Here is a 22,159-nt window from a genome sequence, read left to right on the forward strand (position 1 = left end):
CTTTGAATGTAAATGCGACAATCCATCTATCTAACTACAGTGAATGATGGATAATAACCCATGAGCCCACGGGGCCCATGAAGCCCATGATTAGAACATCCCATAAACAATAAGTAAATAACAGCTGAAAGCTAAAGGCAAACGCTAAAAGCTAAAAGCTAAAAGCTAAAAGCTAAAAACTAAAAATAAAGTAAAGTAAAGTAAAGTAACAGCTGACAGATGAATACAATAGTGAATAATAAACAGTAAATAATAGTCAATAATAGTAAATAATAATCAATAATAATAAACGGAATAACATAATTAAACGCGATTAAGGTGATTAAATAATAAAGGAGAATTGAGGAATTAAGAAAATAAGAATAAAGAATTTAAAATAAAGAAAGAAATAAAGAAAGAAAGAATGAAATACCGTGAAGGTATAGTATAGATACAATGAAATGAATTTCAAAATAATATAACCACAGATAATATAAACCATAAAATAGACACCTTCAAGATGTCGGGTGACAGAATATATACAGAGATATAACCTTAACCCTAACCCCTAATGTGTCAAAACAAGGATTGTCAACAGGAAGCAAGAACAGTGTAAGAAGACTCGTTAAGAATGGGAACAAGAACAAGATTACCTACTAAAAAGCCTGATAGTCAACTCAGAAAAAGGAAACAAGCAAGGTAAGATAATAATTACAATAATTGTAACAACGCACCATAAAATAAACAGGAATAGCACAACTTAATAACATGCATATTAATTCCCACAGAAAAGCACACTGTCACCCTATTACGACAGAACTATAAAATAACAATACCAGAGATAGACATCATGAATTAATTGAATTAAAGAATATCAAAGAAGAATCAGAATATCCAAGGATATAACAGGCGACAACCAAGGAAACGACAGTAAAATAAAATAAATAGTGATAAACAGTGATAACGCGGCACAAATAACTAAATATAAAATATAAGTATATTGAATATAGAATAACCGCATCAAAGCAAACCATAAATATATTAATTTAATCTACAACACTTTGTACCACCATAAATATAAAATTAAACTAAATCGTAACAGTAACTTTAATTCAGTTAATACAGAATGAATGAACAATAACGGAGTGAAAGAATGAACGAATTATTAGTGAAGTTATTAATAAAGAAATTAAAGAGAATGAAGTGAATAGGAAGCGTAAAGTATAAAGTGAAAGCCACGACCAGCATAATGTAATAATATAGGGTAAAGCAACGCAGTGTAATATAATGCAATGTAATATAATAATGTAAACAAATGTTATATAATAAATAAAGTAGAATATAAAATACAAGAAGTAGACTCAAAATATAACCGTAAAGCTTATTAACTAAATACTCTATTTCTATACCAAAGTAAATTATATGTTAAATGGTAAATGGTGGATGATAAGTGATCGTGTCAATGCAAATGTACATAGAACCAATTATTTCATGACATTTCAAAATAAGGAAATAAACAACACGTAAATATTCAAATCAAATATAAACTGTGTAATTCAGTTAAACACTATGCTACTGCATAGTGTAAGAATAAATCAATCAATCAATCAATAAGTAAAGTATTCTAAACTAATATTTAAAATGGTGAAATTAAACAGAACCCGCGCAGCATGAAAGCATTTGAATGGACAAAACCACTCATCATCACAGAAGAATAGCAAAATTAATTAAGATAAATCAAATCAAATCACCAACCTCAACTGGTCAGAATAAATAAATGAATGAATAACGAATAATGAATAAATGAATGAATGAATGAATGAATAAATCAAGGAAAAGAGAAACAACAGAATACTAGCAAGTACGAGTAAGGTAAAGTAAAATAAACCATTGAAAAGTAAAATTCAGAGATGAGATAACAAAGACAAATGACAATTATTTTCAGCAAACCCTAATGCGCCAAAGCCACGGTGTCAAAACTAGCATGCAAGGACTAGCTAAAAGGAACGACATTGAATAAGAGAACTGAATTGCAACTGAAAAGGAAAAGAAAAGAAAGGAAACAAGGTAAGGTAATGCAACATACTATAAAACAACAGTAATTACCCATACTGATGACATGACTATTAAATTTAAATTACAGAAACAGCCCACCATCATGGAAGAGCAACATTATGACCAGAGAAAGACGTCATGAATAAGCTGGATTAAAGGAAATCAAAGGAACACCAAAACATTAATGAATATCAAGGATGCACAGGGAAATCAAGAACAAATCAAGAAGCGATAATGAAACAAAATGTATAACAGCGATAACGCGACCTAATAAATTAGAGTAATAATAAATATATTAAATACAATATAAAATAAAGAATAACCATGGAAGCAAATCATAAATATATTAATACTAATACAATCTACAGAACTTTGTACCATCGTGTGTTAAAATAAACTAAATCATAACAGTTACTTTAGTTCAATTTTATTCAGGACGAATGAACAGTGACAGAGCGAAGGTAGTAATCAACATAGTATGATAATGTAATAATGTAATGTTCCGCAATATAACGTAGTGTCACGTAATATAATGTAAAACAGAAGGTATTATACTAAAGTAAAATACAAAATACAAATACAAGAAGTGTGTTTAATGAAATAATATAGTACAATCGTACAGATTATTAGCTACAATATTCCATCTCTTAACCAGAATAGCCTACAAGTTAAATCATAAATTATAAACTACAAATTATAAATTATAAATCATAAACCGTAAATAATTGTGGACACCGCTTGTCAGCACAAAGGAAAGAAATTAGAGTAAAATAAATTAAAACCCTTTGACTATTAATCAGATAAACAATGAGCAAAGAACGAATGAATGACTGAATAAATAAATAGTAATGAGTAAATAATAAGTGAATAACGAAAGATTGAATATATGACTGCGAGCACAACTATAGAAATTAAGAAACTGGGAAATTGAGGAACCGAGAAATTGAGTAAATAAAGAAATAAGAAAAAGCGAAGAGGAAGTGAAAATGAAAATGGGAAAGTGTACTGCAAGCCGTAAAGTGTAATGTGCAAGCAAAATAACCAGCACAATACACTGTGATATAAAAGAAAAGAAAATAAAGAATGAATGATACCGTGAAGGTATAGCATAGATACAGTGAAGTGAATTTCAAAATAATATAACCATAGATAACATAACCATAGAATAGACACCTTCAAAGATGTCGGGTAACAGAATATACATAACCTTAACCCTAACCCCTAATGTGTCAAAACAAGGATTGTCAACAGAAAGCAAGAAGAGTGTAAGAAGACTCGTTAAGAATGGGAACAAGAACAAGATTACCTACTAAAAAGCCTGATAGTCAACTCAGAAAAAGGAAACAAGCAAGGTAAGATAATAATTGTAACAACGCACCATAAAATAAACAGGAATAGCACAACTTAATAACATGCACATTAATTCCCACAGAAAAGCACACTGTCACCCTATTATGACAGAACTATAAAATACCAATACCTGAGAGAGACATCATGAATTAATTGAATTAACGAATATCAAAAAAGAATCAGAATATCCAAGGATATAACAGGTGACAACCAAGGAAACGACAGTAAAATAAAATAAATAGTGATAAACAGTGATAGAGTGACACAAATAAATTAAAATATAAAATATAAGTATATTAAATATAGAATAACCGCATAAAAGTAAACCATAAATATGTTAATATAATCTACAAAACTTTGTACCACAATGAACATATAATTAGACTAAATCATAACAATAGCTTCAATTCAATTTAATTCAGAAGAAGAACAAATGAGAGAATGAAAGAATGAATGAATGAACCACTGATCAGTGAAGTTATTAATTCAAGAAATTAAATAATGTAGTAAATAGGAAAGCGTTAAGGATAAAGTGAAAGCCATGACCACCATAATGTAAATAATAAAGTAACGCAGTGTGATACAATGCAATGTGACGTCATATAACATAAAACAAATGAAATATAATGAAATAGAATACAAAATTCAAGAAGTGGGCTCACTAAAATATAACTGTGAAGATTATTAATGAAATACTCTATTCCTTTACACAAGTAAATTATAAGTTAAATTGTGAGCGGTATTTGGTGCAATGATAAATGGTCATGTCAATGCAAATGCAAATAGAACCGATTATTGCATGACATTTCAAAAAAGTGGGTAAATAGCAACTAAATCAATCAAATGTAGACTGCGTAGTTCAATTAACGCTGTGCTACTGTATAGCGTAGAGATAAATAAATAACTCAACAGTAGAGTATTAAAAACTACATTTAAAATGGTGAATTAAACAGAAACCATGCACCTTCAAAGCACTTGAATAGACAAAACCATTCAGCATCACAGAAAAATACAAAATTAAGATAAATTAAGATAATTAAGATAAAGTAAGATAAAGATAAATCAAGTCAAATCAAATCACCACTTCAGCTGATCAGAGTGGATGAATGGATGAATGGATCAAGGAAGGAAGAGAGAAACAGCAGAATACCAGCAAGTACAAGTAAGGTAAAGTAGAAAACCATTAAAAGTAAAATCAGTGATGTGATAACGCATGACAAAGACAATTATTTACAGAATCACAACCCAATGTGTCAAAGCAGTATCAAAGCCAGCATGCAAGGACTAGTTAAAGGAAATAACAAATAAGAGAGCTGAATTGCAACTGAAAAGGAAAAGAAAAGGAGAAAGAAAGGAAACAAGGTAAGGTAGTTGCAACATACTATAAACAACAGAAATAACCCATACTAGTGACATGAATATTAAATTAATTGCATTTACAGAAACAGCCCATCGTCATGGAAGAGCAACATTATGACCAGAGAGAGACATCGTGGATAAATTGAATTAAAGAATATCAAGAACATCAAAATGTCCAATGAATATCAAGAATGCACAGGCAAATCAAAACCAATCAACCAATCAAAACCAAATCAAGAAGCGATAATGAAATAAGTAAATAGCAATAACAGTGATAATGTGGCACAGATGAATTAATATATATAAATATAAGTATATTAAATTATAAAATATAGAATAAAGAATAACCATATGGAAATAAATCATAAATATATTAATACAATCTACAGAACTACAGAACTTTGTACCATCATGAGTTAAATAAATATAATTATTTTAATCATAATAATTACTTAATTCAATTCAATTCAGTTCAGAATGAATGACAGTGATAGAATGAAAGAATGAACAACTGAACAATAGAGTAATCAATTAAAGATACTAATGAACGAGTTAATAAGGTAAATAGTTATAAGTCATAAAGTATAAAGTGAAGGTAGTAACCAACATAATGTAAATAGTGTAAATACTGTAATGTCACGTAATATAATGTAAAACATAATGAATTATACTAAAATAGAATACAAAATAAAATACAAGAAGTGAATAAAATATAATACAACCGTACAGATTATTAGCTACAATACTTTATTTCTTTCCCAAAATAGCCCATAAGTTAAATTATAAATTATAAATGGCAAACGATAAACGATGAATGATTATGTCAATGCAAATGCAAATAGAACTTACTGTTAAATGTTGTATCAAAATAAACTAACTGAAACGACAATAATCAAAATCAAATATAAAGTACGCAGTTCAATAAACACTACACCAGTATATAGACTGTATAAATAATAAGCGAATAAGTAAATAAATAAGGATACTTAAATAACAAGATTATAATAAAATCACGCACAATCAAAGCTTTGAATAGACAGAACCATTTGTCATCACAGAAAGCGAATTAAAGCAAGATAAATAAATCATATTCATTAACTTTAATTGACCAGAACTGAGCAGAATTAATGAGAGAATGAACAATGAATGAATGAATGAGACCGTTAAGGAGCTGAAAGATTAAGAGGAAAGAAGGTAAGAAGGCGTGAATAAAAGAAATGAACAAGCATGAAAGCATGAAAACATGCAAACATGAAAACATGAAAACATGAAAACATGAAAACATGAATGTGATAAATGTAAAGTAATGTAATGTAATATACTGTAAAACAAATGAAATATACTAAATAGAATACAAAATACAAGAAATGAATTCAATAAAATATAACCGTAAAGATTATTAACTACAACACTCTATTTCCTCAGCAAGATAGATTATAAGTTAAATTATAAATATAGACTGGAATACATAAATATATAAGTAAATAAATAATAAGGATACTTAAATTATAAGATTATAACAAACCGCGCACAATCAATCAACACATTTGGATGGACAAAACAACCCGTCATCATAAAGAAAGCAAAACTAAGATAGAATAAAATAAAATAAATAAATAAAATAAATCATATTCACTAACTAACTTTAATTGACCACAATGACTGAGTGAATGAATGAATGAATGAATGGAACGATTAAAGAAATTGAAGATTAAGGAAAGGAAAGAAGGTGAATGAATGAAAGCAAGCAAGAAAGCTAATGTAATACAATATTATAAGTAAAGGAAGGAAGGAATGAACACCCACCACCTAATAAACTACACAAAACAGACTACGCCAAGAGCACAAAACAATCACAATCAATCACTCATCACGCAACACTTTAAAACAATCATACTGATACTGAAATAAAACTAAAACAAAACCGAAACCGAAACTGAAACTGAAACTGAAACTAAAAGAAAAACAGTTAATAGTTAATAGTTAATAACAAAACCCGGATTGTTCAATTCATTCATTTAAGCATATTACACTGCTGCTTCGTCCAAATATAAAATGAAATGAAAATAAAAGAAAATGAAAATGAAAATAAAAGAAAATGAAATGATAATGAAAATGAACTTGAACTAATCAACGAAACAGCAATGCAAGCCAAGTAAACCATGAACACACATTATACACTGACATAAACCATTGATAACCGATAATTAACCGGTAAGATTCACAAAACAAAATAAAAGAACAACACCGGCAAATGCAATAACAGTGGAACGATAAATGAATTGAACAATGAAATAACGGAACAAGATGTAGATTGCGCAGATTTATTAAGCACATTATATATTATATAATTATATCGTTGCGATTAAATAAATAATAAATAAAGAGACGTCAATGATACAGAATAAAATAAACAATAATCAATATTACGCGAGTTGCACAAATCATCAATGCACATCACCCCACCGCATTTAATAAATAAATAAATAAATAACTAACAACTAAATAAATAAATAAGTAAATGAACAAATAACACAGAATAACACAAAATACAAAACGGAATGAAATATAACTGTATAATGGACGACGAACGGTGAAGGAAGATATACACCATAAACAATAGAATAATAAAATAATAAATCGAACATGAAAATAAATGAAAATAGAAATAAAATAAAATAAAATAAAATATACGTAGAATAAACACGTTAAAATGACAGATAGAATAAATGGAAAGGCTATGCCTCGAACAATCACCGAATAAACGAGATAATATAATCGATTAATCGAAAAATCGAACAATCGAATGTATTAATAAACGAAAATAATTAAATAATACAGCGGGGTAACGTGCCAGTCAAACACATGCAACCAAATAGTAATAATAAATGGATCAATATTAATAATACTAATAATAACAAAATATCGAAAAATACCAAAAAATATCGAAAAATATCGACGCACTTTCACATAAATCACTTAATAAATCATCGCAATAAACGTTAAACAAATGAATAAAAACGCAATAAAAGATTAAAGATTAAAGTAATACGTCACCAAACCGTTGACCTAGTTTCTCATCGTCTGTCCTCTTCTACCCAAGGCCCTGGCCGCGCGTGCAGCCGTCTGTCTTTCTTCAACTACGGCAGCCATCTTGCGAACCTGTCAGTTCCTGCATGCTTTCATTAACCAAGTTAATCACAAATTAATCATAAAATCACTCAAAAAACACGGAATCACACCACGAAACGTTCTTAATAAACGAGAATTGTTCTTAAATAATGTCAAATGTTTATAATTAACGCCCCGAACAACGAAAATACGACGTCGAACTGCCGTGTAACACGCACACCACGTTTTCGATGATTATTAATTAATTAATACACTATTTAACTGAAAAACGACACATTAGCACTCCCGAACATATAATAAAATGATTCTAGCAAAAAACGCGAATATCTAAGCAACTATCCACCGCGTTGCAAATCTGACCGCGGAGCGACCACGAAACACGTCCGCTCTCCTCGACGCGTCGAGCGGGAATCCCCACCTAACCTAACCTAACCTAACCTAACCTAACCCAACCTAACCTAACCTAACCTAACCTAACCTAACCTAACCTAACCTAACCTAACCCAACCTAACCTAACCTAACCTAACCTAACCCTAACCTAACCTAACCTAACCTAACCTAACCTAACCTAACCTAACCTTTTTTTTTTTTTTTTTTTTTTTTTTTTTTTTTTTTTTTTTTTTTTTTACGAGGGGGAAAAATGCCTTACGCACGCCGAGCCGATGGTCGCTCGGGAGTGTGGGACTGCTATACTAGTAGCCTACCCACTAAAAAACCCACCTCGATTTCACCATCTTGGTGCCGGTCGCAAAACCAACGCCCCCGGAACCGCTCATCAAGCATTACTTCGGGGGCGGGAGGACATAATATCGGCTGTTTCCAAAACTTCCTGTCAAAACTTAACCGGGAATACAAAGGCTATTAGTCTATTTGTACTCTTTCTCCTTTCGTCTTATAATAAAATGTCGGAGTGTATATACTCACTTTTGTCATTTATTTAAAATACTAAAAGTTGTACATTCAAATGTGTCGGGAAAAAAAAAGTCATTCTATAAAATATGGTTAGTCAAATCCTTGTAAAACTTAAAACAAACCCGATATACAGGGTGTCATCCTTTAAAACACGCTATAGTCAAATGAAAGTTCTATACCAGTTTTGTGCGAGAGCAGAGGAACAACCCTTGGTCCACACTAATCCATTGACCTATGTTACTGGTCTATTCAAAGGGAGGACACAATAGAGTGAGTACCCATCCATCATTGTATTTAATTTCTCATGTTATTGCAGTATTTACTTTTTCTGTTCTCTTCCTAATTCTCGCGAGCTCTTCTTTTTCCTTTAACGTTCCCTTTATGTATGCCAATACTACATTCCTCGTCTCCCCCTTCTTTATCAGTTCTATCAGGTTTTTTTTACAGAAATCGACCTGAAGTACCCTATTCAGCTGCAGTCTTGCTTCCGCCCACCTGTCGCACTCAAAAAGAAAATGTTCCGGGTCGTCGATGCATCCTGGACAGTACCAACAATCTGCACAATCCTGTAACTTTCTGTTCTCCAGGAATTTACAGAAACACCCGTGCCCCGTCAGAACCTGAGTCAAATGGAAATCCAGGATATCAGGTCCCCAGGTAAGCCAATCTTTAATTTTTGGGATCAGTTCATAAGTCCATCTACCGTTGCATGAACCCTCCCACCTTTCCTGCCATATATCTAGCGTATCGGCACGTGCCTCTTCCTTGTGGCTTCTTGAAGCCCCCTCATTTTCGTTTGGTAAGCTTTTCCTTTTATTGAAGAGATTTTCCCTTTCTCTTACCACGAGGTCCAGAGGTATCTGCCCAGTTATCACGCATAAGGCATCATGCGATACCGTCCTATATGCCCTGGCCACCCGTATTAGTGCTGTCCGTTGAGTACCGTTTAAAATACCAACGTTACCCTTGTTATCCATCCCAGGTGCCCATATCGGGGCTGCATACAGAATCACAGATTCAATCACCCTGTAGTATAGCTTACGGGCCAAATTTCCTGCACCACGTGTGTTTGGCATAAGCAACATCAGTCTGTAGGCATATCTTAATGCCTTGTCGCACACTGTGATGATGTGTTTCTTGAACGTTCTGTTCATCTCCAGTGTGACCCCTAGGTACCGGACATCCCTAGTCGTCGTAATCTCCACTTGTCCACATTTTAGTTTCAGACCTCCGGATACTTTCCTACCTGACATAAGTATGGCCTCCGTCTTGTGGTGGGCAAGACTAAGCCCCTCCTTTTCGTACCAGGCCGCCATGTCTCTTATCGTGAGTTCCGCGGTCTTCTTCATGTTACCTAGGTCGTGATCAATAACTATGATCCCAATATCATCGGCATATCCGACCAAATGGACGTCCCTTCTAGTGCTGAGTCTGAGCAGTCCGTCATACACCAAGTTCCAAAGGAGAGGGCCAATCACGGATCCCTGCGGCACCCCACCAAACACCTGGTATCGTCTTTCCACCTCTTTACCTCTGTATATTATCCAGCGGTCCTGTAGGTAACTCCTCACTATATTGATGAGCTCTACCGGGAAGCCTCTTTCCTTCATATTGCGATTTATACTGTCCCACCTAACAGTATTGAACGCGTTCTTAACGTCCAGTAAAAGTAAGAGGCAGTGGCGCCCAAATTTTCTCGCCTTCTGATAGTGTTCCATAACCACCCTCATAGCGTCTAGGGTAGATTTCCCCTTGCGGAAACCAAACTGGTTTGGTGCAAAATCATTTCCCTTCAGTGCCAGGATCAGCTTTCCTTTAACCGCATGCTCAAAAATCTTGGCAACACACGAGATAATAGTCAGTGGCCTATAGGCTCTTTCGGACGTGGGGGTCTTGGTTCCCTTGGGCAGAAGCACCAGTCTCCCGGTCTTCCACGCCGTTGGCCAATATCCTCTCCTGTAACAGATGTTAAAAATATAAGCCAACCACCTTGAAGCTTTCAGCCCTAACTTTTTTGCAACCGCTGACGTAATCCCATCTGGTCCGGGTGCCTTTTTAGTGGACAGTTTCAACGCTATTTTGCTCACTTCTTCTTGCGTGATTTCGGTATGATACTGTGAGTGACCCCCTCCATCCTGGCTCCCCTCTTGTACATCCGCTGTCCTATTGCCATCCGTTTCACCTCCGAGATCCTCCAGGTCCGGTTCTAATATGAACAGCTTGGCTACTATGTTGTCCACCTCATCCGGGGATAGTACCTCTGGTGTAGTATCCTTATTTTTAATCGTCCTCATTACAACTTTATACGGTCTACCCCATATATCCCTGTCGATCTCCTGTAGTAGTTTTGCCCAATTCTCCCTTTTGGCATTCCTTATTTCCCTATTTAGGTCTTGCTTACATTTCTTATATGCCAACGATGCTCTCTGAATAGCCTCCAGGTCCGTACCAGCCTTATCTCTGGTAAGCCTTCGTCTTGCTGTTTGTGCAAGCTTCCTTTTCGACGCTATCTCCTCATTCCACCAGGGGACTGGTATTCGTTTACCATGCGCGGAACCGTTATACCTTGTGTGCCGCTTAACCAACCTTTCAAGATCCTCAAGGAACCTATCTACTTCAACGGTGGAATGTGTTCGAGGGCGTGCTTCGAACTTATCGTCGCCATACTTATTAACGAAAGCCTCCACAAAACCTTCTTCGTCTAACTTGCCTTTCTTAATATCAAAGGGTGAGGCTCTTACATCCTGCGCTATGGTCAGGTTAAATGTATGAAGCAGATACCTATGGTCTGATGCCGTAAAATCCTCCACCACCATCGATTCCGTAAGACTATATAATGCCTTTCTGTTACAGGTCATTATATCGATCTTGGTGCCTCTTCCCCGGTCGCACGTGGCCCCTCCTTTCGTGATTGTGGTAAGGAGATCTGCCGAGTTACAGAACTGGAGCAGTACTCTCCCCCGGTTACACCATTTGTCTGCACCCCAGAGTGGGGATTTCGCATTGAAGTCCCCCATAATAATTATCTCATCTTGCCTAGCAGCCAAAGATCGTACCTCCATTGCCAGTGAGGCCAGCAAAGCTTCGAATCCTTGCATTGTATCATTAGGGGACGCGTACACACTGGTTATATAAAAACTATTATATTTAATTACCACGAAACCATCCCCACTTTTAATTAGTGACACATTTCTGCCCACATCCAGCCCTTTACTGGTTATACATATCGCTGCTCTGCCTGTATTGTCCACAAACCAGTTTTCCATCACCCTATACGGTTCCGACACTATAATAATATCAACCTCATACTTATTTGCTGAGGTCATCAGTAGATCATGTGCTGCCCTGCAATGATTCAAGTTGATCTGCAGAATTTTAATCTTGCCTTTTAATCCTTAGAGCCTCCTTATACCTTCTGCATCTCACCGAGGCAGCCACGTGTTTAACCTCCTCTTCCGGTAGTTTGTCTTTAAGACATAACCTACACCTTGGCTCCTTATCGCATCCCCTCATATCATGGTCTTCGCTACCGCACTTCCTGCAGTAACTTTTCCCCTCCTTACAATTCTTACAATTGCTTGCCACGTGCCCGAACTCATGGCACCTGTAGCACCTCAGTAGACGTGGGATCTCCTTAACCGGGACTGTTGTCCAGCCTATTCTGATTCTGGCTTTCTTAGTGAGCTTCCCCATTTCCACAGCAGGGCCCTCTATAATGGCAATTTTGTTTTGCCGCGGATCCGTCCTGAACACCTTGATCTTAACATCGTTTGCATCATATCCCAGTTCCCTCTTTATTGCCTCCATTACTTCTGTTTTGTCCGCCGAGGGATCTATTCCTTTTAGTTCAATATCCGCTCTCTGTTGTAGGCTCGCCACCTCGACGTTCATGCCTAGTTTACCATCTATCACTTTCTTAAAATTATCCAGGTCCGCTCCCTGTGCAAACTCTATCAATAGGTTCCCGGCACGCGTCTGCTTTACCGTTTTGACCCCCTCGGGAGCGGGGCCCGCCGCCCCCTTTACCTTCTTGAGGATATCCGCAAACGAAGTTTCTTTCCCGAAGCGGACCGCGATTGCCTGCGGTCTGATCGGCCTTTTCCTCGGCGTATCCCTTATAGCCTTCCTCTCTTTGGGGGTCCTTGCCTCCTCCTGCCTCCGTGTCCCCTCCAACCTATTTCGTCCCGTCTCTATTGCGGTTTCTCGTTTCCTCCGTTGGACCGTCTCCCACTCCGAATCCGAGGTTTCCTCCATCATCATTTCTTTCGCAGTACCCATATCCTGGTTTCCTCCCCCAGGCTTACCCGTGTTAAAGACATATTTCGATTTCTTTCCTACATTCTCATTCGGGGGGGTAATCTCCTTTCTCTTTTGCCTCAGTGCAGGCAGCGGAGGGAACTCACTTTCCCCCACCCTGCTTGTCTGAGTTTCCACCGTTCTGTAACTTTTGTTTTTCTTTTCAGGTTTGTCCATGTCCTTCCGCTGCGGAGCAGCTCCAGGGTTCGTCGCCACCTCCTCGTCACAGGTAAGTAAGTCTCTCTTATTTCTGGTTTTCTTCTCAAATACTATATATTCCGTATGAATATCTCTCATATCGTCAATTGTCTGCCATACTTTTTCCAGATAGCATCCCATCGTTATGAATGTATCCCTTATTTTTGGCTCCACATTACTGTTTAGCATCACAAACTCCGTTATCATCAGGTTATGTTCTCTGATGGCTTTCAACATTTTCGTCATTGTTCGCAGACAAAAGTCCATTTTCCCTTCCAAGGATGCTTCACCCTCTTTGCTCTTATCACTCATATCCAACTCCGGAGCCATCGGATCACTGAGTAGATCCTCCTCACCATCATCATCCTCATCCCCGGTAAGATCCACCGGGTCTAAGATCTTTCTCGCCACCCCTTCCCTTCCTGGAACTGTAGGGGGAGAACGCATAACTTTAGGCTTCCTTTGGAACGCCTCTACCTCCCCTGCCGAGCCTATCCACGGCTTATTTTCATCCGTTCCCTTTTGCTTCATCGGTTTTTTTTTTTGATTATTTATAGGTTTGTCCATAGGGATCCCACGCGTTGGTCGGAAATAACAGGTCAACCCGCATAGAGCCGCCTTATACGGGCAAGCCTTCTTACTCGGGGGGGACGGCCTGTACCTCCGAGGGACCGTTTGAGACTACAAAATTTAATTCCCTGTAGCCACGAGCCTATCAGCACGGTACCTAACACTTTCGGCTGGGAATGAACTAAACACTCACTCAACACACGCACCCACACACTCATACCCATGGTGTTTGGTCCGCGGGAGCTATTTTATTTCGCTCCTACCCTCCATACACTCCGAAAAGTGCATGGCGGGCATTCCCCTATCCGCCACCTGGGGACGCGCCACGTCGGGGTGTCACCTCCCCGCCTTTTCTGGACAACCAGGAAGGTTCGTGGAACCTAACCTGACCTAACCTAACCTAACCTAACCTAACCTAACCTAACCTAACCTAACCTAACCTTTTTTTTTTTTTTTTTTTTTTTTTTTACGAGGAGGGAAAAATGCGTTTATGCAGACCGGGCAAGATGTTGTGTGCCCGGTACTGTGGGACTCCCACCCGTGGTCTACCCACTAAAAAAAAAAAAAAAAAAAAAAAAAAAAAAACCCACCTCGATTTCCCCTTCTGGGAGCCTTGACCCATCATACACCACCCCCGGAACCGCTCTGACCATTAAGGTCCTTAGCAATACTACAGGGGCGGGCGGCTCTACATAGGCTACGTAATTCTTTGTCTACACGACCGTCCATATACTGGCGGCGCTACGGGCTTGCACACGAACGCGCGATCTACTTCGTGGGCGTTTCCGCCACTCCTGCCAGTCTAGTCTATCTGCCATGCGGCGTACATAACATCTCCGCCCCTCTATCTGTAGGCTAATATGCCTCTGCATACAACCAGGGCACCGATAAAATCACAGGTGAGACAGAGCCCACCGGTCCTCATGTAAATACAAGTAAAATGGTCGCAAGTTTTGCGTAGTCAAAATAATAAAATAAATAAAACCCAGTCAGACAGTAAAAAAGAAAACAGTAAATATGTGTGAATCAATTAGATAAATAAATAAATAAATTAGACAACACCAGCACATAGAATGGCGTGTAAAGGGCGCCTAGACAAAGTCATTTGTTTTTTCCTTTTTTCCTCTTCCCTTTTCCTTTCTTTTTCTTTTTCCGATGTCCCCTCCTATTTCTTCCTTGGCCACTCCCCTGGGCGTGTCTAACCGCCCTCTCCTCCTCTTCTTTCCTCCTCTCATAGTCTTCTTTCTCTCTCAGGGAGTTTCTGATGAAAGCCATCACCCTATCTCTCTTGGTCGCATCCCTTATCAGACGAATAAGGCTCTCGGCACAAAAGACCACGCCTATATCCGTCCCGAGGGCCCGCCTCTCCTCACTCCATCGTGCACAGCGGAACAGGAAATGATCGGGGCCATCCTCCTCCCCTGGGCAAAACCAGCAGTTTGCCTGGGCCTGTTTTCCTATCTTTTTTAGATAAGTCCCAAAACATCCGTGCCCCGTGATCGTCTGAGTGAGATGGAAATTTAGGTACTTCGGCCCCCATTCTATCCATTCCCTAAGACGGGGAATTAACTTGAAGGTCCACCTCCCCGTGTTAGATTCCTCCCATCTTCGTTGCCACGTCTCAAGGGTGGTTGCCCGGGCCTCTTTCTTGATGTTTCCAGCCATCTCTGCCGTGATCTGTCCCGCCACTTTCTTCTTGTAATAAATATTCTCCCTTTCCCTAATGAGGAGATCGATTGGTATCTGCCCCGTAATAATGCATAGCGCATCGGCAGAAACCGTGCGATACGCTTGTGCCACCCTCAGCAAAGCCGTTCGTTGCGTACTAATGAGGAGCTGGCTATTCAGTCTCATCTCTAGGCCTGAGGCCCATAAAGGGGCCGCGTAGAGTATCACCGACTCTACAACTTTATAATATAGCCGTCTGGCTGGGTTTCCCGCCCCACCCAGGTTTGGCATAAGTTGGGCTAGCACATTAGCATATTTCAGGGCCTTACTACATGCGGCCTCCACATGCGCTCTGAATCCTCTATTCATTTCGACAGTCAGCCCAAGATAACGCGCCGCACGCGCCGTTTTCACCCCCACACCACTATACATGATTGTCAGGCCATCGGCCACCTTACGCCCAGTAAGGAGTATAGCCTCCGTTTTTTGGGGTGCAAGGCTCAGTCCCTCTGACACATACCATTCATTAAGGTCTTCTATCGTTTTCTCAGCCAATTCCACAATCCTTCTGAGGTTTTCGTCGATGATGACGACCCCAATGTCGTCTGCGTATCCGATTAAGCAAACATCTCTTCGCAGCCGTAGCCTTAGAAGCCCATCATACACTAAATTCCACAGGATGGGCCCGATAACCGAGCCCTGGGGGACCCCGCCGAAAACTTGGAATTTGAGCACCTCCTCTACTGTCTCGTAATTTATCCACCGTTCCTCCAAGTAGCTGCGGATGAAGTTTATCAGAACTCGGGGGAAGCCCCGCTCCACCATACATCTCAGAATACTCTCCCACCTTACCGTATTAAAGGCGTTTTTCACGTCCAATAGTACCAGCAAACAGTGGCGGCCATCTCTGCGTGCTGTTTCCCAGAGTCTCTTAAGCTCGTCCATAGCATCCAGCGTCGACCTGCCCCTCCTGAAACCGTACTGGTTATCCGCTAGATCATGCTTCTCCAACTCATTTAGGATTTTTGCCTTCACAACCTGTTCCAGGAGTTTGGCCAGGCACGAAATTATCGACAACGGACGATAAGCCCTCTCTCCGGCGTTCTGCGCCTTTCCCTTGGGGAGCAGGACCAGTCTGCCCGTCTTCCACGGTATGGGCCAATACCCTTTGTTATAGCAGGTCGTAAAGATGTGGGCCAACCATCTAGACGCCCCTAGGGCAAATTTCTTTGCTACTGCCGAGGATAACCTGTCCGGTCCTGGAGCCTTCTTGGCGGACATTTTCCTGGCCAGACTGTACACTTCCTCCGGAGTAATAACTACGGGTCTATCCGGTGTCCTCGTAGTGCCTAGAGAGGGGGGGACATCCATCCTCGGGGTGTCCGCCTCCACCACAGGTAAGTATGACGGTAAGTGTACACCCACCCCCTCCTCCCTATCATTTGAATCACCCTGTACTAATCCTCTTTCTCTATTTTCAGGTTCTACCCTCAGGCCCTGACCAGCATGTAAATGTAGCTCACCTCCACCGGTTTCTACATTATGTTCCGCCCTCTCTCTCCCGAGTGGGGGGGCCTCAGGGGGCGCCAGAATGAACATCTTTCTCACCACGGAGTCAACCTCTTCGGGGCTCAGAACATCCGGCTTCGATATCTTCCCCTTCAACTTTCTCATCACAATTTTATAGGGGCGACCCCAGGCGCATCCATCGATCTCATTCAATAGCTCGTTATATCTTGCTTTCTTCGTGCGCCTTACCTCCCTGTTCATTTCCTTCTTCGCCGTCTTAAAAGCCGCGTGTGCCATTTCGATTTCCTCCGGATTTCCCCTGGCTCTCGCCCTCGTGTACTTTCTCCTCCTCTTAATTACTTCTTTTCTTTTTTCAGCGATTTCCGCCGTCCACCAATATGTAGGCTTATGCTTTCCCTTAAAAGCACTCCTATATGACGTGTGCTTGTTTATCATCCTATCTATGTCTGTGATAAACTTATCCACCTCCCGGGTGGTATAGGTCTTTGGCCTCCCTATGATCTTCTCATCCCCATACTTGTCTAGGAGGTCCGCAAGTAGGGCATCCTCATTCACTTTACCTCTCCCCAAATCGAAAGGGTTCTTTCTCTCTTCTCCAGCATCTGTCCCTCCTCTAAAAATATGTAAAATATACTTATGGTCAGAGGCAGTAAAATCTTCTCTAACCACCGATTTATCCCAAAAATTGAGGGCAAGGTCATTTCCCAGGAGTATGTCGACAACCGAGCCTCCCCCTCTGTCGCAGGTCGCACCTCCTTCCGCAGTAATTGGGCGGAGCCCAAGACTCGCGCCCAATTGGGCGACAGCCCAACCCCTTGCGCACCACGTAGGGGCGCCCCATAGCGGAGATTTGGCATTAAAATCCCCCATCACAAGGATTTTATCCATGGCCCTTCTCAGCCCACGTACGAAGTGCTCTAGCTCCGAGAGCTGGTTATCCGTTTCTTCTTTGTTCACGTTAGGGGAGATATAAACACTAACGATCCCCACTCCGTTATAATTTATTCCCACGAAGCCTTTACCATTTCCCATAATCGAGGCTTTTCTGCACTTTTTTAAGCCTTCGCTGGTAATGAATATCGCCGCTCTGCCCGTAGCGTCGCCGAACCAGTTATCTGGAATGGTGTATGGTTCCGATACAACCACCACATCTGCCTCAAGCTCCACTGCACTGACCAGTAGAAGGTCGTGAGCCAGCCTGCAGTGGTTGACATTTACTTGGAGAACATTCATATTAAATGCGCCTTTTGTTACTTATCGCCTCCTTGTACTTTGGACAGCGCACGGAAGCCGCCACGTGCCCCACCAGCTCAGCAGGGAGGCCAGCAGCAACGCACAACCTACACCTTGGCTCATTCACGCACGCCCTCATCTGGTGTCCCACTTCACCACACTTTCTACATAAACCCTCCGTTTCCTTTACTGCTTTACAGTTTATCGCTATATGACCTATAGCATGACATTTAAAACATCTCATCAATCGTGGGATTTCCCTGGCCGTGACAGCCGTCCATCCGATCAGTAACCTCCTACCACCTAGAAGTCGGCTCATATCCGCAGCTGGGCCCTCTACCACCGCAACCTTGCTCATGCGTGGGTCCGTTCGAAGAACCTTGACCCTCACGCCTTTCGCTTCATGGCCCAGTACCGCCTTAATGGCCTCCCACACATCCTCTTTCTCGACCGACGGATCAATACCTCGGATTTCTACGTCCATGAGGGTCTGTAGACGTGTGACCTCTACTTCCGGCCCAAGTTTGCCATCCAGGTCCCTCTTCAAACCCTCCAGGTCAGCCCCAGGCGCAAACTCTATTAAGAGGTTGCCCGCCCTGGTTTGCTTGACCCCTCTTACACCTTCAGGCACCTTTCCCGCAGCGCCCTTCACCCTCTTAAGAACATCCGCAAAGGATGTGTCCTTTCCGAATCGTACGGCAATCGCCTGCGGTCTAATATTCTTCCTGGGCGTACTTTTACCCCTCCTCTCCACCGTGCTCGCAGGCCTCCTTCCTACACCTTCCTCCTCCCTGTCCCCCCCGTCACTGGGACCGCCCATTGATCCCCTCCTTCTCCTCTTGCCTCTGACTTCCTTCCATTCAGCTTCTACACCCCTATGCATACCTTCCTGGTTTCTACCCTGATCTTCCTCAATCGCCGTACTGTCCCTACATGTCCCCTCACGATTTACCAAGAACCTAGTTCTTTTCCCATCTTTCTCCGTGGGGGGAGTGACCTCTTTTCTCTTCTGCTGTCTGCCAGTTGGGAGAGGGGGGAAGTCACTCCTCACCACCCAATCAGTTTGAGTACTAATTGTCTTCTTCTTTGCTACAGATATCTGGCCTGCATCAGGATCAACAATCTTCTCGGTCGCTCTCTTCAGGTAGGAAGTCCTATGCTTCTTTCTTACCTCATGTTCCGTGTGGGCTTCCCTTAGGCCTGCAACCACCGTAATAACCTCACGAAGATGCTCCTTCATGGAGATGTACGTGCTCTTGAGTGCAGCTTCCACACCACCCTCCTTTTTCAATATTAAATTATCAAAGACCATATTATGGTCATTGATAACATTCAGCACCTTTTCCATAACGCCCAGACTGGCGTCCACCTTTTCCTCCAGAGTCATGATCTCTCTTCTCTGCCCCTGAGGAATATCGTCTCCTGTTCTTTTCCGTGTGTCCTTTTTCCCTACGTCACTGTCGCTCTCTTCTTCGTCTCCCGTGAGGTCCACGGATTCTAGTCTCCCGAAAGGGAACCTTGTCGCCTCGCTCTTTGATTTGGCCAGACTGGGTGGTGTCCTGCTGAGCCTCGGCCTTCTCACAAAGGCGCCACTTAACGCCATTTCTCCCAGGTTGAGACCCGGGACTTCGCCAGTCACCGTTACCTGTACGGGGGCCTGGCGGTCTACCACCCGTACTGTGTAGTCGTCAGTTGACGACGCGGGGGAGCCTACACACAAACTACCCGCCGCGCCGGTACTGGGGGATCCGCCCCCTGCACCGTAAACCTTTTTCTTTTTTAAGTCGTGGTCCATTTTGTTTAAAGTTTTAATAGAAAAGTCCATTAATCGTTGCCAAGTCGTCATAATATAAACCGTCCGTCACCAAATCCTTTACCAGAATCGCATACCAAGAACAATCCATGTCATCATCATGTTGCCATGTTGCCAGAAGAGCGCAAAGTCGTAGACACCCAAGGTGTTTGGTCCGCGGGAGCTATATTATTTCGCTCCTACCCTCCATGCACTCCGAAAAGTGCATGGCGGGCGTTCCCCTATCCGCCACCTGGGGACGCGCCACGTCGGGGTATCACCTCCCCGCCTATCCTGGACAACCAGGTAGGTTCGTGGAACCTAACCTAACCTAACCTAACCCTAACCTAACCTAACCTAACCCTAACCTAACCTAACCTAACCTAACCTAACCTAACCTTTTTTTTTTTTTTTTTTTTTAATAAGAGAGGAAATGCATTTGCGCACGCGCGGGTTGTTCCCTCATTCACTCTATTCGGCTGGTGAGGGCCCGGGCAGTGTGGGACTCATACCCGCCCTGAGGGGGCAGCCTGGCGCCCGTTTGGTGGAGGCAAACCCAAAGAGGCAACCCCAGAAGGGGGCAACCTGGCAACCCGACCCCGAAGGGTGGGGTTTAGCCCAAGAGTAGGTCACAGCCCAGAAGGGGCGACCTTGAGCAGGTAGTCCAGAGGGGACAATCCTGCGGCTGGATATACTACCCACTAAAACCTCTCCCCTGTGTGGGCCGCCAGTACCTATTCATCCTTTGGGATATCTAACAGGTTACCAACGTAGCCACAACGGCGCTTTGGCAATTCAATGCATTTCGCATTATTCCGTCCTCCCGCAAAAACGCCATGTAACATGGGGCATCTGCGGATCCACGCCGTTGCACCTCCGATCTAGCGGTAAGGACATTTTAAACCTGAGAAATACACGCAGGAATTTTTCTTCAGCAACGGCCGGCACCGGGGCATCCTCCAGGATCGCGCCTTCCCGGCGTGACCGCGCCACTCTTCGCCTGCCTAGCATTGCCAGGACAGGGGTTGTACTTCAGCACGGCCAGGACAGGGACATCGTATTTCCACAGTTGACCGTGCCCCTCTTCGTCCTCCTGGTGGGTTGATATTGATGATGTGGCTTTTCCTAGATGTCATCACGCCCACCTGTCCTGCCACGAGGACAGGCCGTTTTTCTTCAGCAACGATCGGCACCGGGGCATCCTCCAGGATCGCGCCTTCCCGGCGTGACCGCGCCACCTCTTCGCCTACCTAGCACTAATGCCAGGACAGGGGTTGTACTTCAGCACGGCCAGGACAGGGACATCGTATCTCCACAGTTGGCCGTGCCCCCTCTTCGTCCGCCTGGTAGGTTGCTGATGATGTGCCTTATCCCTGAGGTCATCACGCCGACCTGCAGAGGCAGGAACATATTTTTCTTCGACAACGGTCGGCACCGGGGGGATATCCTCAAGGATCACACCATCCCGGCGTGACCGCGCCACCTCTTCGTACGCTGCAACCCTCGATGACATGTCCCATACATGCTTTACACTCACACACAAACACTCAAATGCTCACTCACTCATGATAAGCATGCTTTGAATGTCACATGATGTAGGAAATGCGACAATCTATCTATCTGTCTACAGTGAATGAAGAATAATAACCCATGAGCCCACGGGGCCCATGAATCCCATGATTAGAACAGGCCATAAACAAACAAACAATAAACAATAGATAAATAACAGCTGTAAGCTAAAAGCAAACGCTAAAAGCTAAAAGCTAAAATAAAGTAAAGTAACAGCTGACAGATGAATACAATAGTGAATAATAAACAGCAAATAATAATCAATAATAGCAATAATAATCAATAATAATAATAAACGTAATAAACATAATTAAACGCGATTAAGGTGATTAAATAATAAAGGAGAATTAAGGAATTAAGAAAGAATAAAGAATTTAAAATAAAGAAAGAAATAAAGAAAGAAAGAATGAAATACCGTGAAGGTATAGTATAGATACAATGAAATGAATTTCAGAATAATAAAACCATAGATAATATAAAATATAAATATATATATAAGTATAAACCATAGAATA

The 22,159-nt window shown here is 41.3% G+C and overlaps 2 long non-coding RNA genes across 2 annotated transcripts; both read left to right on the top strand.

Moving 5' to 3' along the window:
• Window positions 1-334: 334 nt before the first annotated feature.
• Window positions 335-2,448, top strand: LOC114882460. Its single transcript, XR_006830306.1, has 4 exons — window positions 335-678; window positions 768-1,851; window positions 1,925-2,046; window positions 2,123-2,448. It is a non-coding gene; the product is annotated as an uncharacterized LOC114882460 (long non-coding RNA).
• Window positions 2,449-4,136: 1,688 nt separating this feature from the next.
• Window positions 4,137-4,388, top strand: LOC123988809. Its single transcript, XR_006830310.1, has 2 exons — window positions 4,137-4,199; window positions 4,338-4,388. It is a non-coding gene; the product is annotated as an uncharacterized LOC123988809 (long non-coding RNA).
• The last annotated feature ends 17,771 nt before the right edge of the window (window positions 4,389-22,159 follow it).

This window comes from Osmia bicornis, unplaced genomic scaffold, assembly GCF_907164935.1.
Source record: "Osmia bicornis bicornis unplaced genomic scaffold, iOsmBic2.1, whole genome shotgun sequence".
NCBI classification, from domain to species: domain Eukaryota; kingdom Metazoa; phylum Arthropoda; class Insecta; order Hymenoptera; family Megachilidae; genus Osmia; species Osmia bicornis.